At 42.2% G+C, this 18,114-nt stretch overlaps 1 protein-coding gene across 4 annotated transcripts in view; it reads right to left on the reverse strand.

Annotated features, from left to right (window-relative positions):
* The window catches only part of atp13a3 (ATPase 13A3), a 154,081-nt gene extending 142,732 nt beyond the window's left edge, over positions 1-11,349 (reverse strand). For 3 of the 4 annotated variants that reach the window (XM_060941760.1, XM_060941757.1, XM_060941758.1), the window contains exon 1: positions 11,194-11,349. The gene's annotated coding sequence lies outside the window, so the exon portion shown is untranslated. Of the gene's footprint in view, positions 1-8,297; positions 8,314-11,193 lie in introns of those variants that run through there. The other variant, XM_060941759.1, reaches the window with a different exon arrangement.
* Between the last annotated feature and the right edge of the window lie 6,765 nt (positions 11,350-18,114).

The raw sequence follows: 18,114 nt of genomic DNA on the forward strand, positions 1-18,114 counted from the left end.
GTGCTGTCCAGCTCTTCATCTTTGACACTCTTTCTTGGACGTCTGCCATTGAGATGGTTACTGGTTCTTGTTCTGGGAGGTTGCTGTGGTCAGCTCTTAGGTCCACTAACCATTGGGCATCGGTGTTGTGTGATGCCTTTCTTTCCCATATGTCTTTCCAGTATTTTTCCACCTCAGCTCTTGGTGGGTCTGACCGGTTGTTGTTCCCCTGCCATTGAGAGTACACCTTGGCTGGTTCACTGGAGAACAGCTTGTTTATTCTCCTGGCCTCTCCCTCCTTGGTGTATCTCTTCAACCGGGTGGCCAGAGCTGGTAGTCGCTGTTTGGCAGTTTCGAGTGCCTCTGGTATGGACAGTGAGTTGTACTTCCTGGATGCCCCTTTATTCACCACGTTCCCTTTCTGTAGTTCAGCTAGCTGGCTAACTTCTCTCCGTGCTGCCTTTATCTTGGCCTCTAATCGTCTCTTCCATGGTGGATACTGTTTGTTATGTCCCGAGCCCACCTTGTGTCCAAGCATCTCCATGATTACTGTTGCTGTACTGTGTATCAGCTTGTTGGTCTCAGTGATGGTTCTTGTGGAGATTGTCTTAAGAGCAGCATTCACATCTACTAGTAGAGCTTCTGAAGGTACTTGGCAACTCAGCTTCGGTATTCGTCGGGGGCTCCAGGTTTCCAGTTGGGTCACAATCTTCCTTCTCAGGTCAGCAGCTCTTGTGTTGAGGCTGTTAGCTGTTGGGGCTTGGTATCCAATCTCTGGTTGTGGGGGTGATGACATCTCCCCGCTGACCTGTCTTCCTGGCTCCCCCTTGCCGTAGCATTGTTGTTGCATTTCATTAATCTCTAGTTGTGAGAGTAGATTTCGATTACGGATGTTGGAACACTGGGCTAATAGCTGTTTCTTTGTTAGCCTTGATTGTGGGTTTCGAAGTATCCAATGGTCCCACATTCGCTGCATGTATCCCCTCTCTCTGGGATTGCTTGTATAGTAGCATTCCAGCAAATCTGTATTTTCTGTCCTCGTCCATCGATGTCTTGTTCCAGTAGCCCATTTCTCATCAGTTTGCCCTGGTTCCCTAGCAACTGACGCAGACCTTGTTGACCCGGGCGACGTCTGAGCCGGTATGACTCTATCAGTTATGTCTTCACTCATTCCTGAGGTAGGCTGATATATCATGAGGGGTCTTGCCTAAGGACCCTTACTGGATGATGTTTTGCCCCGACCGGGATTCGAGCCCCGATCTCCTGCGTCGTAGTCAGTGAGTGTTACCACTGTACTATCCAGCTTTTTATATTTATAAAAAAAATTATATATGAGTGATTCCACGCTTATGGGTACTGAAATGGGGACATGAACTTATTTTTAAAAATTCACCTAAAACCATTTCTTTTTTTACCATCAGGTCACAAAACATGTAATCTTCAATGAATGATATGTTAAAAGATAACTTGAATTTTCTGAGATGTAATAAAAACATTTATATGCCAAAGTCAAGCCTATGAGTTCCAAAATGATGTCTGTTACATTACTTCTGTTACGATTGTCCATCTCGCGTCTGTTACAAATTAATTACAATCTAGCTATATACCATGTTAATCTTATTGAAAGAATGTGTATGTTTATTCTACTACACGTTTATTAATTATATTTGCTAAAACATCACCTTCCTATGTTTCAAAAAGTAATTCTACATTGTTAAAATTGAGAATATATCTGTCCACAACACTTCCATTACGTTCTGACTTTGGCATATAAATATGTTATTACATCTCAGAAAATTAAAGTTATCTTTTAACATATCATTCATTAAAGATTACATGTTTTGTGACCTGATGGTAAAAAAAAAGAAATGGTTTTTAGGTGAATTTTTAAAAATAAGTTCATGTCCCCATTTCAGTACCCATAAGCGTGGAATCACTCATTTTATATATATATATATATATATATATATATATATATATATATATATATATATATATATATATATTATATAAAAACATAAAAAACGCGTTTCAGTGAAATTTTTTAAATGAGCAAAAAAAAATAAAATAAAATCTAGTCTATTGCCGCTTTTCCACTACAAACGCGGCTGAGCCGGGCCGTGCTGAGTCGGGCTGAGCGGGGCTGTTGGAGTTGCATTTCGACTACAACCGCGCTGAACCGTGCTGGCTGGAAGTGGGTGGACACATTGAGTGGAGTTAGCGAAAGTGGGTGGACGTCAGGTGATGTCGTTAAGCAGCGCAAACAGTGACATCAGTGAGCTTTTAAGCGGTAGTCTCACGACCCGAATAGTAAACAATAAACATGGAGGACATGGAGTGTTGCTGGTCTTGGTGCTGTGGCTTGTTGTCACCGACAACGCGGACAGATACTGGCAAGAGCGTATAGATGAGGCGAGGCGCATAAGGCTTCAGAAATTCTCGTAATTCTTCTCCTTCCGGGTTTGCGGTGTTTACAGATCCCAGCGCGCTCGCGGGGCGTGTGTGGGCATGTGAGGACACTCCTCCTCACCAATCAGTGCACAGGGGAGTGTCTGCTCACGCCCCCAGCCTCACTCGGCTCGCTTTGGCTCGCTTCAGCCCCACTCCAAAACCGTGCGAGTTTTAGGGGCTAAGCAGGGCTGAAGCGAGCCGAGTCGTGCTGGTTTTTGGTAGTCGAAACGCGAGCCGTGTCGGGCTGAAGTGAGCTGAAGCGAGCTGAAGTGAGCTGAAAAAGGGTAGTGGAAAAGGGCCATATGTGAAGAGTTGAAAACGTGTATGAAGAGTCACAGTATGAATCTGAACTGTAGCCAGGTGCAAAAGTTAGCACCCCCCCCAACACACACACACACACACAATGGGGGAGGAGAGTCAAATGAACCTGTATTTTAAAACTGATCCTCAAAATCATCTTTTTTCAGCTACTCCCATTCAGTAGTGGTCGCCATAGTGGCTCATCATGAGCCGCATATTTGATTTTGTATAGGTTTTTACACCAGATGCCCTTCCTGACGCAACCCTCCCCAATCTATCGAGGCTTAGGACTAAATGGGAACTGAAGTCATTTTTAAACTTGCTTTATTTCTTAATTAACATGTTATTCAATTATGTTTTCAGTTTTAGAAACCTTATAATTGTGACTTGTATTGGCAAATACAGTAATTGCTATCAAATATTATACTTATCGGCCTGTTCGGTTTTTAGCAGTGTTGAATTTAGTTTGTTTGGTCCACGGCAGCCGTCCCTTATCCGCGCGATCTTCACAAGACTTGTGCGAGACTTTGAAACGTGAAGTATCAGCCAGGCGTCAGTGCCACCATTTTGAAAACTTTTCCAAACAAAATATTGCACAAAAACAAGTTTAAATGACAATTACTGGCTACTTTTTTCAAGCTTTCCTGATTACTATCAAAACAAAACTTCTGGCTTGATTACATCAGCGTTCGAAAGAGGGCACACGCATCTTTTGACAACGTTGGCAGATGTTGGTCACTTTCCCTGTGTCTGAAATCACTCCCTACTCAATATATAGGGCACTATATAGTGAGGACACCACTTTGCAGTGCTGTCCAAAAAAGAAAGAAGAAAGAAAGCACAACTTTATTCATCACACACTTGTGAAATTTCCTCTCTGTATTTAACCCATCTGAAGCAGTGAACACACACAAACACACGTGAGCACTGAGCACACACATACCCAGAGCAGTGGGCAGCCATGCTAACAGCACCCAGGGAGCAGTTGGGGGTTAGGTGCAGGGCTCTACACCAGGGGTGCCCAAATTGATCCATAAAGGGCCATGTGGCTGCAGGTTTTCATTCCAGCCATGCAGCAGCACACCTGATTTGGCTTATTCAATCAACTGACACACCCACCCTTTAATCAAGGGTGGGTGTGGCTGCAAGTATTTGACTGTGTGAAGACAGTTCAGTTGATTGAATGAGCCAAATCAGGTGTGCTGCTGCATGGCTGGAATGAAAACCTGCAGCCACATGGCCCTTTATGGATCAATTTGGGCACCCCTGCTCTACACTAACTTTTTTTTTCAGGAGCACACGTGCTCCTAAGTTAAAAATTTTAGGAGCACAGGGAAAAAAAATGGGGGCACAAGCACAAGTAGGTTTTCATTTTAAAGGTTTATTGCAGCGCAAACCTTAGACACACCAACACATAAAACGCAAAATTCAATTGAGAATGAATGAATGAACGAATGAATGAATAAACAAATGAATAACAAACAACTGAATGAATGAACAAACAGTAGCTAAACAGAGAGCAGAGCTAACAACATCATCAAGGACAGCTCCCACCCTGGCTCTGAGTTCTTTGACTTGCTGCCCTCAGGCAGGCGTTACAGGTGCATCAAAGCAAGGACCAACAGACTCAAAAACATTTTTTTCCCACAGGCCATAACCACCTTGAACAATTAGCCTTTTTCACATTACATCACTTGCAGGGGAACTCCTATCCGTTTTCAGCCTTTTGAATGGAAGAGGTATACGGCAGCAACATATGTTAACAAAACTGTCTCATTCACAGATAAGATTGATAATAATATTGCACATTGTTGTTTATCATTACGTATTGTTAGCGACCATTCCAGTCACCTATCTGCCTTGTTTTGGAAAGGAAGTTTACTGACTTTCTATGGTTGCTACTTGTTAGCCAGCAGATTAGCATGCCGCCTCTTCTTCCATTCAAAAGGCTGAAAACAGATGTGATGTTCTTCTGCAAGTGACATAATGTGAAAAAGGCTAATTACATGCACTGACTGATGCCACTTCTGGCAGGTGCAACAATGCACCAACAAGGACCTAAAAGGACAATATTCTCACACTTACCTGATACAGTGCAATACTTATTACAGTGCAACCTCACAAAGCAACTTTTTATAGCTTTTGTACATTTTATATTTATATTTCTACACTTTTACATCCATACCCAATACAATACCAAATACAGTGCAATATCCTGAGTTTTGTAGCTGAACCGAGTTTCTATAACTAATGTGCAATTAACATCTGCAACTCAACACGCTCAGTTGTATATATATTTTGTTTTTCTGCTGTGTTGTGACATGCACCATTTGTATATACTGTATATTATTTGTTTTTCTGCTGTGTTGTATGTTACCATCTAAATGTTTGCAGTGGGGTGTGTGCTTTCCATCTCATTATATAATTTTCCCGCACCTTCTCCCGTCGTTCTAGCTTTCTTCACTACACTTTCTTCCTCGTCCGTTCTTTTATTCTTGTTTCCACCATCATTGCTTTTAAAAAACGCTGTTATTCTCTGCATAGCGAATATATTTCTCAGCTCGGTCCGAACCAGCTCTCAGTTATCTCTCAGTTGAATGATCTGATGAATCCCTAAAAAGCACTTTTCCCACCTAATGCCACACCCACGACATACAACCGTGGGAAAGAGGGGCAATCACAGAAAGATGTGGCAGAACGGCAAAAAAAATGTAACTTTTTCACCCCCCCGGCTGCCATGGAAACCACCGCAGGTGCAAGACAGGGGCAATGCATGCAACTACAGACAGGGAGCAAGGCGCAGGCACAACACACACACAACAATACAGGCTGTTACTCGTTACACTATATTAGGTAGGCTATCCAGCACTGGATTTACATACTTTGCAGTTTAACGTTTGATACATTTTAGAATGTTAAACTCGTCCCGTCTGTGCTCGGTGCTTTCCTAAACTGTCGGCCGCAAGAAGCCCTCGCACGAATGCGCGTGGTTTTTTTTCGTCGTTCGCATGCTGAAAAATTCGCTCGCAAATGCGAGTGAAACATGCGCACTGTAGAGCCCTGGTTAGGTGCCTCGCTCAAGGGCACCTCAGCCCAAGGCCGCCCCACATTAACCTAACTGCATGTCTTTGGACTGTGGGGGAAACCGGAGCACCCGGAGGAAACCCATGCAGACACGGGGAGAACATGCAAACTCCGCACAGAAAGGCCCTCGCCGGCCGCTGGGTTCGAACCCAGAACCTTCTTGCTGTGAGGTGACTGTGCTAACCACTTACACAGGAAATGTGTATGTGGCTGGCCATGTAGTACATGTGAAACCCTGATACACCGAATATCCGGCATGGCTATAAAAAAAAAAAATTATCTTCTTTCTTGACAGTAAGCAACAATCACTGACTGGTTTGGGTTAAGTCGTGGTGAGTCATTGAATCAATAAGCTTTTGGACTTTGGATTTGCCAACTCCGAGCCAGCAGGTGTTGCGTTCCTCACATGGGCGATACTATAACGAATAACAGCAAAAATGCCTTCAAAAAATAATGAAATTAAATGTTTATACATTAAAAGAACACTAAAGATCAGTAAACACTAATAACTGAAACAAAAAGTGATACTTGATGTGACGACCCTTTGCTTGAAATAAATAAATTAATGGTAGTCGCAGGTCCAGTGAGTGCAATTTGATAAGGAAATGAGCTGTAGGTTTTACTGAGAATCTTACAGAACCAGCCACAGTTCTTCTGGACACTTTCACTGTCACACTCGCTTCTTCATTTTGCACCAAAGCCCAGTGTTATTCCTTTTGTCTGAAAAGTGTCTCTTATGTACAGTAATTGCTGCTTTCTTTACTGACATACATCTTTCTGTAACATTTCATTTTATGCTGGAAAACTAACATTTGGAATCAAAAATGTTTTTGTCCTGATGCGATAATGTCTAAGTTTATACAAATAGTAGTGTGTGTATATATATGAGAGAGAGAATATATTAAATATTTGAATAATACTGGCTGGTGTTGAGTGGTATATCAGATACATCCCATTCAGCTAGCATGATACTGAACAAGTCAAAGATGAGTAGCTGAATGGACTATATCTGATATACCATGAAAAAAGCCAGCCAAAATTATTATTATTAGGGCCCGAGCACCGTTCGGTGCGAAGACCCTATTGTTTTTCAAAGGATTTTTTTTCTGTCGCGCTTGGCTTTTTTTGAGGCATTTCCCATGCATGAAAATATGCCTGTCTGGTATAGCGCCACCAACTGGCCAAGGAAAGAATAGGGTTTTGAATATGTGTGTTTTGACACATGATGAATTTTAACATACTCCTCCTAGACAGTTCATGAGATTCATCTGAAATTTGTTATACATGATGCCAAGATGTCGCTGATATTAAATTGCGAAGGGATTTTTGATATCTTGTAATATGTTGAAATGGCCTTATGATTTTAATATCTTGCCACATAAACAGGAAACGTGTCAGAAAGCCACAGTGCATTGACTGTATGGTCGGACACTTCTTACTTCAATAGATGTTATGATTATTATGATAACCTGACACCCAATGGGCCTGCCTGTTATAGCACCACCACCTGGCCAAGCAGGAAATGTGCCAGAAATTGGCAATGCCTCAACTGATTGATCTGACACTTCACAAAATATTGTGTATTATGATTGTGATGACATTCATATGTGTAATTCAGATGCCTAGCACAGCGCCACCATCTGGCCAAGCAGGAAATGAGCAAAAAATGTTCAATTCATTGATGGATTGATCTGAAACTTTACAAAATATTGAATATCGTGATTCTGATGATATTGGCACGTCCAATTCACATGCCTAGCACAGTATCACCATCTGGCCAAGCAGGAAATGTGCCAAAAATTTTCAATGCTTTGACGGATTGATCCATGACATGCCTGACATAGCGCCACCAACAAACTCATATACATGTAGCACACACACACTCATATACACACACACACACACACACACACACACACACACAGTCATATGCATATTTATGCATACACACACTCAAGTATGCACTCACATGCACACGCAACATCTATGAGCACACTCACTCTTTCAAACACACACTTTCTCTCTCCCTCTGACAAACACAAACACAAAATAATAGTGACCTGCCATCATTGTGCATTTTGTTGCAGACATATGAAAACTCTGCATGTACACACACACTGCAGACACAGGAAAGCTAAGATGACTTAAAATTACAGCATGACATAGAGATAAGGAGGAGAAACATATAGTTTTGTACCTATATAAAATGTACATTTTCACACCACAGAAACACACACACAGTCTTTGTCTGTCTCTCTCTCATCCATCAAGCAGTCATGGCATTTGCAACATGCACTTCACCTTTGAACATTTGATGAATATATGACGTGACCATTTTGTTGGTTGGCAGAATGTCCTGGGTTGCGGAATAACACGTGCGAGGGCCCATCAAGGCCGCTAGCGACTTTAATTATTATTATTATACACATTCAATGGAACAATTACAGATCTGATAAAAAGTTAAGAACAGGGAGGTAACTTACCAATACTGAATGCTGATTCTGATTGAATGTAATTCAATGTTCTGTCAATCCAATGTTCTGTACAAAGCCAAAGTTCTCACAATAAAAACGGTACAAGTCCAAAAAGCCTGAACAACAACCCAACTTATATACAGGTTACAGTTCAAGTTCAAAGTTACTTTTGGTCGTAGTTAATTGTTACACTGTAGTTGTTCAAAACAAAAGGGCTTTGCTAAATGAAGTCCACGAGTCAAGTCCTCTTGTAAAAGTCTCCGTCACTTTTCCTCACCTCCAAGTAGAACTTTGACAATATTTCCGCTATTGCTCTCTTTTCCAGTTTTTCGGTGTCTGTTGGTCTGTTTTTCTCTCGTAAATATGCGTGAAGAATATCCAGTTAAGTTTTGGTAGCCTTTTGGGAGTTCAGCGTGTCATTCTCTTTAAATCTTCAGCTTTTAATGAAGCAAACCTCACGGCCATGTTTGTTTGCAAACTGTCACAGTCACTCATTAGCACAGTTGTTTTACATCTCCAATGTGTCTCTTTTCCAGTTTTTTTTTCTGTCCATTGGTATGTTTTTCTCTTGTAAATATGCGAGAAGAATATATAATGAAGTTTTGGTAGCCTTTTGGGTGTTCAGTGCATCTTTAGTTTCAGTTTATTTATTTAGTGCTTAATCCGAGCACTGAATTAACCCTGTCTTCTCTTTCCCGGCTGACAAAGAAATAACCGTGCGCATGTGCAACAGAAAAGTTTGATCACTGGATCCATGCATGTGACATTGTGTTGTCTTGACAACGTGCAATATTATAACAATATTGCACACTCATTCTCCATTGGGGAGAGCAGTAATAATACATGGAGGATAAGTGATATGATAATATTGCATGCCATCAATAAACCAACTAGAAGGGAATAGAACACGTGTTTTTATTCCATGAAAAAAGTGGCCCGTATGTATAATAATACTCATTACAGCACACAAGCTTGATTTGTCAAATACATATGCATACAAATTACACTGATGTCTTTCCAGCCCAGAGTAGTTTAGTGTTAAGTTTTTTTTTTTGGGGGGGGTCCCCTTCTGAGGCAGTTGAAGGAGTTTATTCAGCTTTGCCTTGGCAGCTTTAATGCTTTATTCCCTTCTCCCACTGCTCTTTTAAAGATCTGATAAAATCAACCTTATATACAGTCCCGTGCAAGTCTTCGGCACCTGAATTTTTTTCATACGAACTTTGTTATAGATTTCTATTTTATGACTTCTGCGTTAGTGTCAGTACAAAAACATTCTAGCGTTCGAAACGTTCATTTTCCAGCTTACAGGAAAAAAAAGGTTGTATCTGAGCAGCATATTACATAAGAAAGCACTTTTCAGATTAAGAAAGAAAAAGCCATAATGAAGGCTACTGGGTTTTGGTGCAAAATGAAGAAGCGAGTGTGACAAAGTGTCCAGAAGAACTGTGGCTGGTTCTGTAAGATGCTCAGTAAAGCCTACAGCTCATTTCCTTATCAAACTGCACTCACTGGACCTGAGACTAAACCAAAGGGTCGTCTCACACCAAATATCCACTTTGTTTCATTTATTATGGCTTACTGATTATAGTATTTTTTAAATGTTGAAAAATCCATCTATGCATTATATCTGTAACCGCGTGTCCTGTGCAGGGTCGCGGGCAAGCTGGAGCCTATCCCAGCTGACTTATGGGTGAGAGACAGCGTACAGCCTGGACAAGTCAAAAAGTCATCACAGGGCTGACACACAACCATTCACACACCTTCACGTTCGGACCTACGGTCAATTTAGAGCCACCTATTAGCCTGGCAGCACGGTTGCCTCACAGCAAGAAGGTTCTGGGTTCGAACCCAGCGGCCGGCGAGGGCCTTTCTGTGTGGAGTTTGCATGTTCTCCCCGTGTCTGCGTGGATTTCCTCTGAGTGCTCCGGTTTCCCCCACAATCCAAAGACATGCTTGACGTGGGGCGGCCTTGGGCTGAGGTGCCCTTGAGCAAGGTACCGAACCCCTGACTGCGCTCTGGGCTGCCCACTGCTCTGAGTGTGCGCTGCTTCAGATGGGTTAAATGCAGAGGATGAATTTCACTATGTTTGAAGTGTGCATGTGACGAATAAAGCTTTCTTCTTTCTTCTAACCTGCCCTGCATGTCTTTGGACTGTTGAGGAAACCCACACAGACCATCACAGGAGAACATGCAAACTCCACACAGAAAGGCCCTTGTTCGGTTGCCGGACTCGAACCCAGAACCTTTCACCATGCTGAAACATTTCATTTCATTATTTTTGGTCAACATTACTGTAGTTGTGTGTCTAAGGGAGTACTGGACTCAAGTGGATAAAGTTAAAGTGCAGTTAAATCTCTGACACAACAACAAGGTTCTGGAAGCAAAGCAGTCCTGCTTGTTTATCAGTAACCGTTTGATAAATGTTTATCAAATCAGGAACAAAGCGGCGGTTAAATCTAATCTAACAGGTCGGATATGAGGTATAAAGACCAACACTTGAATCAGACAAACCAGTGAGATAAGAATTGTGTGTTTATTGACCAGGCAGACTTGGTGCTGAGAGTCTGAGCCTGGTCCATGGAGACCCTGACCAGAGCAGGACAGCTAGGAGTAGCTTCAACGGCTAACACAAGCTTCCTAGCCGGCTAAATCAAACAACACGAAAGGACAGGCTAATAAACATCCCCAGGTGTGTGCGTGTAAAACAGCTTCGGCTAAGCTAAAGACACCGGTGAGAAGAACTATAGGAAGTGTATAGATGAAAACTACACTCCTTCAGCCCAATAATAATGTCACACTCACTCACTCGTGTGTGTGCGCGTGCGCATTCACACTGTGCGCGTGTCTATATGAGAGAGAGAGAGAGAGCGCGCGCGTGTATTCATAAAGCAGCCAAATACGCACCCAGCAGCACCGGGACTGAAGATCACCTGAAAGCCATGATGAAGCGCGTGACCGCCGCGAGCCGCGATTGTTCGGTAAACAGCGTGAAGCTGAACGTTCACAGCGCACGCGAGATCAAACCCTGTGGCTTTGACTGCCCTAAACTGGCTTCGTGACTACTGTGTGGCGGAAGTGACGCACAGGAAATGAGCTCATTCTCAACCGCATGGCAGGAAAGCGCGCGCGCACGCGTGTGTGTAAAACACTAGTCTTCTATAATGTCGTCATAAGACTTCGGATATAAACCGGTCCCCCCAGGATTCCGCGGGCGCTTTTCCAAAAAATTGCGATGAAAGTTGCGGTGTTTTTTAGGCTTTTGTTGCGATTACATTGCGGGAGGAAATGAAAGTTGCGATTTTCTCTTTTTGTAATTAAAATTGAGTGATATGTTAAATATTAAGTTATTACCTAAAAACTATTGATTAAAAAAAACAAAGGCACTGAGAAATGGTCCTATAAACAACTTTACCAATATAAAAGATTACCAGGACTACAAAAATGCAAAAAAATAGGCTTTACTTATCCAAATGCACCTGTTGGTTCAAAAGTTAAAGTGCTATTCCACCATTGGATGTATTCTTTGGCATAAAATACAATATATTTTATGACAGCATGACTAGACAGAGAAATCTTTTAGCTTCAAAATGATATATCAAACATAATTTTTTGACAACGACAAGTATATTAATTTTGCGACCAAAGTCACCTACCCTTTTAATTTCCGCGCGGTAGTGAAACGTGATGTCATCGGCAGGTTCCCCTTCTTGTGTAAGACGTGGCACAGATTATCAGCAATGGCGGATAGAACGCGATTTCCACTTGTCGATTGCTGTGCCGATATTCACCATCGACCGTCTCCTTTGGGCATCACTTGCTATTTTCCTTCGCTTCTTTTCCGAAGCTGACAATCGCGTTCTATCCGCCATTGCTGATAATCTGTGCCGTACACAAGAAGGGGAACCTGCCGATGACATCACGTTTCACTACCGCGCGGAAATTAAAAGGGTAGGTGACTTTGGTCGCAAAATTAATATACTTGTCGTTGTCAAAAAATTATGTTTGATATATCATTTTGAAGCTAAAAGATTTCTCTGTCTAGTCATGTTGTCATAAAATATATTGTATTTTATGCCAAAAAAATACATCCAATGGTGGAATGGCACTTTAAAGTGCAGAGAACCTCACAGCACAACATGAAGTTACCTTAAAATATAATATAAATGCCTCAGCTTTCATGTAAAAAAAAAAAAACTATTAATACTCGTACTGTGTGCAGGCAGTCTCTCCTGAAGACTAAATTAAACAATTATAAACTAATAAAATAAATGGCTCAGGCTTCATAGAAGAAAAAAACAATTTGAACAGAATCTCACAGTATGATGCTGAAGCTGCCTAAACAATGGAAAATAAAATACCATTTTGGCAAAAATGTTGTATCCATTAATTTCTTGTATTAAGGAAAAAAAATAAAGTGCGCACAGTCCTTCACTGTAAACATCACACACTTTCAGTAACAGAATTTAAGCCTATATAAACACTGACTCGCACATGCTGCTTCTCTTGAATGGAAACACGGAAGTAAGGCGGAAGGTAGTTTGTCAACGTCACCTCAAGACGATGCCAACGATTGGTCAAATTTGCGGGAAAGTTGCGGTGATTGGATATAATTGCAGCACCACCCTGAATTCGCGGGGATTGATTGAATTTGCGTTGAAGTTGCAACTCGCAACGTCGCGAAATCCTGGAGGGTCTGCTAAACGAAATCTTCAACTGTGGTGTAAAAACCCATCATTTTCACCCTTTCTGTACCCGCTATTATACAGCCAAAAGTATGTGGACACATGCCATCACACATCAAGTTTATTTGAAGAAGAAATCTTTATTTCTTTTCTGAGTTACATGTCGGTCCTGGGATCAAGACGCTGACCTCTTCTGCTCCTCGGACCTGCCTGATCCATCCTGGTGCCCTGTGTCTGGTTGGAGTCTCATCACATCGCTCCTGTGGAGGACGGCCCCATGAGGACAGTTGAAAGTCACACCTGGAGGACGCTCTGGACACTTACAGTAATGCTTTTATGGCTGAGGACTGCAGTTGAATTGCTAACTTTAGGACTGCAGTTGTCATGAACAGTTTTGCACTCAAGTTTCCATCAATGAAGAGTTACAGCATCAACAAAACTGACTTCATGATAAAACTGTTAATGTTATAGTCATGCTGTCTGTTGTTGCCCAAATGAGGATGGGTTCCCTTTTGAGTCTGGTTCCTCTCAAGGTTTCTTCCTCATGTCATCTGAGGGAGTTTTTCCTTGCCACCGTCGCCACAGGCTTGCTCATTGGGGATAGATTAGGGATAAAATTAGCTCATGTTTTAAGTCGTTCAAATTCTGTAAAGCTGCTTTGCGACAATGTTTATTGTTAAAGGAACAGTCCACCGTACTTCCATAATGAAATATGCTCTTATCTGAATTGAGACGAGCTGCTCCGTACCTCTCCGAGCTTTGCGCGACCTCCCAGTCAGTCAGACGCAGTCAGATGCGCTGTCACTCCTGTTAGCAATGTAGCTAGGCACATTATGGCCAATGGTATTTTTTGGGGCTGTAGTTAGATGCGACCAAACTCTTCCGCGTTTTTCCTGTTTACATAGGTTTATATGACCAGTGATATGAAACAAGTTCAGTTACACAAATTGAAACGTAGCGATTTTCTATGCTATGGAAAGTCCGCACTATAATGACAGGCGTACTAACACCTTCTGCGCGCTTCGGCAGTGCATTGATACGGAGCTCAGATATAAATGCGCTGCCGAAGCGCGCAGAAGGTGTTAGTACGCCTGTCATTATAGTGCGGACTTTCCATAGCATAGAAAATCGCCACGTTTCAATTTGTGTAACTGAACTTGTTTCATATCACTGGTCATATAAACCTATGTAAACAGGAAAAACGTGGAAGAGTTTGGTCGCATCTAACTACAGCCCCAAAAAATACCATTGGCCATACTGAGCCTAGCTACAGTGGTGCTTGAAAGTTTGTGAACCCTTTAGAATTTTCTATATTTCTGCATAAATATGACCTAAAACATCATCAGATTTTCACACAAGTCCTAAAAGTAGATAAAGAGAACCCAGTTAAACAAATGAGACAAAAATATTATACTTGGTCATTTATTTATTGGGGAAAATGATCCAACATTACAAATCTCGCGCAAAGTTCGGAGAGGTACGGAGCAGCTCGTCTCAATTCAGATAAGAGCATACTTCATTATGGAAGTACGGTGGACTGTTCCTTTAAAAGCGCTATACAAATAAACTTGACTTGACTTAACTTGACTTTATTTGTCACATGCATACTTCAAGCACAGTGAAGTTCATCCTCTGCATTTAACCCACACTGCAAAAAATTGAAAACTGAATTTAAGGAGAAAATTCATCTCATTATCTCTAGCCGCTTTATCCTGTTCTACAGGGTCGCAGGCAAGCTGGAGCCTATCCCAGCTGACTACGGGCGAAAGGCGGGGTACACCCTGGACAAGTCGCCAGGTCATCACAGGGCTGACACATAGACACAGACAACCATTCACACTCACATTCACACCTACGGTCAATTTAGAGTCACCAGTTAACCTAACCTGCATGTCTTTGGACTGTGGGGGAAACCGGAGCACCCGGAGGAAACCCACGCGGACACGGGGAGAACATGCAAACTCCGCACAGAGAGGCCCTTGCCGGCCACGGGGCTTGAACCCGGACCTTCTTGCTGTGAGGCGACAGTGCTAGAGAAGAAAATTACTTGGTGAAATTATGTTGCTGCATGGACAAATATTTTTACTTGATAATCCTAGAATAAATTGGTTGTGATCTAGAACTAGGTTTAATAATCTCAGAATTGGTGTCTTGTAGGGCTGCACAATATATCGAAAAAGTATCGATATCGCAATATCATAGTTTGCGATACACATACCGCAAAAATTACTTAAATTTCGATAAAAGGCACATTTTTCTGTGCCGTCCAATCACATTTAAATGTCAACAAGCGCCGCGGGATAACTCCGCCCCCTATTGCATAACAAGTAAAAGCCTCATGGTGATGGCGGAAGGTGGGAGCGGTAGCAAGTGTGGTGAGACAAACTTGTGTGAGGAGGAACTGGTTTCCAAAAAAAAAAAAAATGCACGTCTGTTATTTGGAAGTACTTTGGATTCAGGAGGGATGATGTACTGCAAACTCAGGTACTTTGCAAGACATGTACCTGTAAAACAGTGGTGGGGCGGCTCGCTGGGACAAACACTGCTGTACAGCAGCATAAAAACATAAAACCGCGCTCTCTCTCACTCTCTCTCACACACACACTACTGCTCGCTCACTCACACACACACACCACTGCTCTCTCACCCGCATGTGTTATTAACAGATTGTGTTTGAGTTTATGGTGAATCTGTGTCGCTCACCTTCATCTCCCGGGAGCCACTGAAATTGCCATTTTGAATGCTTTATGTTAATGTAGTTTTCAGTTTTTTGTTTACTTCAACTTAAGACGTTTTCTGCTGCGCTCACAAAAATTAAGAGATTTAAAGATGATTGATGGACACCATTGCAGGTGTAGCCATGTTTTTCCAATAAAAAATAATGTTGGAATGGAAGCGATGCATTGGGTGTTTGTTTGTTTTTTAAATGCTAGATACAGGGCAGAACGGCGAGTAGAGGTAAGAAAAACGGTATATATTTAATTATCGTGATACATATCGATATCAAGATATTCAGTCATGTTATCGAATATCGCATATTTTTCTGATATCGTGCAGCCCTAGTGTCTTGTATTCTTCTAGTAGGAAATTCTAGATCGTTTCAACTATTTTCACTTGCTAAGATATCATTTTTTGCAGTGCATCTGAAGCAGTGAACACCCAGAGCAGTGGGCAGCCACACAACAGCAGTCAGGGGTTAGGTACCTTGCTCGAAGGCATTTCAGCCCAAGGTTGCCCCACGTTAAACTAACTCCATGTCTTTGGACTGTGGGGGAAACCGGAGCACCCGGAGGAAACCCACGCAGACACGAGGAGAACATGCAAACTCCACACAGAAAGGCCCTCGCCGGCCACTGGGCTCGAACCCAGAACCTTCTTGCTGTGAGGCGACAGTGCTAACCACTACACCACCGTGCCGCCCCTATTTGTATAGCACTTTTAACAACAGACATTGTCGCAAAGCAGCTTTACAGAATTTAAATGACTTTAAACATGAGCTAATTTTATCCCTAATCTATCCCGAATGAGCAAGCCTGTGGCGACGGTGGCGAGGCAAAACTCCCTCAAACGACATGGGGAACCCAGCCTCATTTGGGTGATAATGTGATAACATTTTTAACAGTTTTAACATGAAGTCAGTTTTGTTGATGTTATAATTCTTTATTAATGTAAACTTCAGTGCAAAACTGTTCATGACAACTGCAGTCCTCAGCCATAAAAGCGTAAGTGTCCAGAGCGTCTTCCAAGAGCGACTTTCAACTGTCCATATGGGGCCGCCCTCCACAGGAACGATGTGATAAGACTCCAACCAGACGTAGGGCATCAGGATGGATCAGGCAGGTCCGAGGAGCAGAAGAGGTCAGCATCACTTGTATCTCAGGATTGACATGTAACTCAGAGGGACAGACCAGGGGGAAACACAGGTTGTTGATTTGGGGGGAGGGGGAGAGAGAGAAAACACAGGTTGTTAGGTATGCCCAATGCCACCTGAATAAGTAGGAACAGTATACATATTGCACTGAGTACAAGCAGGGACTCCGGCAACTAACTATAACAGCATAACTAAAAGGGGAGAGCCAGAAGGTAACACAGGCATGAGGGAGCCCCGGGACATAAAGCAGCCAGCCACTGCACCGTCAACAAACTCGAGTGAGCAAGCAGGTGGGGACTGACAGCATCCATACATCCCAGTTTACCAAAACACTCTGTCTGAGGACCCTCCAGATCTACTCCTTTACCTCATAAACACCATTAACAAAAGGCTTGACTAAACAGATATGTTTTCAGCCTAGACTTAAACACTGACTGTGTCTGATTCCCGAACATTACTTGGAAGGCTGTTCCATAACTGTGGGGCTTTGTAAGAAAAGGCGCATCACACCTACATGTGCGTGTTGAATCCCTCATTTCCTGTGAAGGTTATACTTTTACAGTTCCAAGAGCATTAGTAAGCTCAGGTACTGATGTTGAGGACAATAAGGAGACACTTAACAATCGACACTGTTCATCATCTGAAACTAGCGATATTCCAAAGCCTGTAAAACAAAGAAGCATTCTTCGGCCTTTACCTCTCAACGTACCGAAGCACTCGGCAACCGAACAAGCCTGTCGGACCAATAAAACTCCCAAACCACAAAGGGTTCTCTTTCGGGTATGTATAACGTTCAATGTACCTCACTAGCAGCATTTATTAATGCGTCATCATCTGGGTCACATACGTATTGACTTAATCCACTGTTTATTAAGCCCTTCACCCTGTAAAACACACCAAAAATTAAGTTCAATCCATGTTCAACAAATAAATCCAGATTCAACTTACAAAATAGTTTATTTCTTAAGATTTGATGAGACGTAGCAAAATGTTTCAAAATTAGGAATGAAATTTAGCATACAAATTATTTATGTTGTTCGCACATTTTCGCTGATTAGGCCTATAAAGTTTTGCTATACCTGGCCGCCGGACCTGGCAGTAGGCCTAACATGAATGTAACTTCGCCATAAACACTATAGACATTACAGCCAATTTCAGATAGGCTACATACAATTACCGATATTCAGATAGGTTTGTTTTCTCGATAAAGTTTTGCTGGTATAATCTACGGTGGTGCTTGAAAGTTTGTGAACCCTTTAGAATTTTCTATAT

This window comes from Neoarius graeffei, chromosome 15, assembly GCF_027579695.1.
Source record: "Neoarius graeffei isolate fNeoGra1 chromosome 15, fNeoGra1.pri, whole genome shotgun sequence".
NCBI classification, from domain to species: Eukaryota; Metazoa; Chordata; class Actinopteri; order Siluriformes; family Ariidae; genus Neoarius; species Neoarius graeffei.